The sequence below is a fragment of the Pyxicephalus adspersus genome, chromosome 3, assembly GCF_032062135.1.
Source record: "Pyxicephalus adspersus chromosome 3, UCB_Pads_2.0, whole genome shotgun sequence".
Taxonomy (NCBI): Eukaryota; Metazoa; Chordata; class Amphibia; order Anura; family Pyxicephalidae; genus Pyxicephalus; species Pyxicephalus adspersus.
Genome location: NC_092860.1, coordinates 133,448,734 through 133,449,324, shown reverse-complemented (window position 1 = coordinate 133,449,324; position 591 = coordinate 133,448,734).

Below are 591 nucleotides of genomic sequence, written 5' to 3'. Positions count from 1 at the left end.
GTCATCTAAATGTCCAAACAATACGGTGTTCATTTTCTCCTAATAGTAATAAAACAATTTAAAAAGTGTATAAAATAAATTGGAACAAAAGGCAACCTAATATAAATTTTGTTCAACTTTATATGTCTATAAACATCTTTATTTTATACATAGTTATTTGGTTTAAAGTAAACCAGTGCATTGCTCATTCAGCCTCAGTCTCAGCCCGTAGCCCCAGTGGTCAGTTGGATAAACAATGCCTCTGGCTTGGTGGTCAGTGGGAGGAAAAAATTTGCTGGGTTGGTGGTCAGTGGGAAGAAAAAATGGCTTGGTGTCTTAGTGGGAGGACTAATGCCCCATTATTGAGTTTGAGGAGTTATGCTTCAATTTTGGTGTTAGCGGAGGAGAAGTTCAGTCCTGATAGTATGAGGAACCCATGTCCCATCAGCTTAGTAGGAGGAATAATACCCCAATCACTGGTATCAGTGGAAAGAATAGCGTGTCCTCATTAGTATCATTGGAGAATTTGTTGCTCAAACCTTGAGAGGAAAAGTGCCCCATCAATGATATCCGAAGTAGCAATTATTTCTATTGTTGTCAGTGGTAGAAATA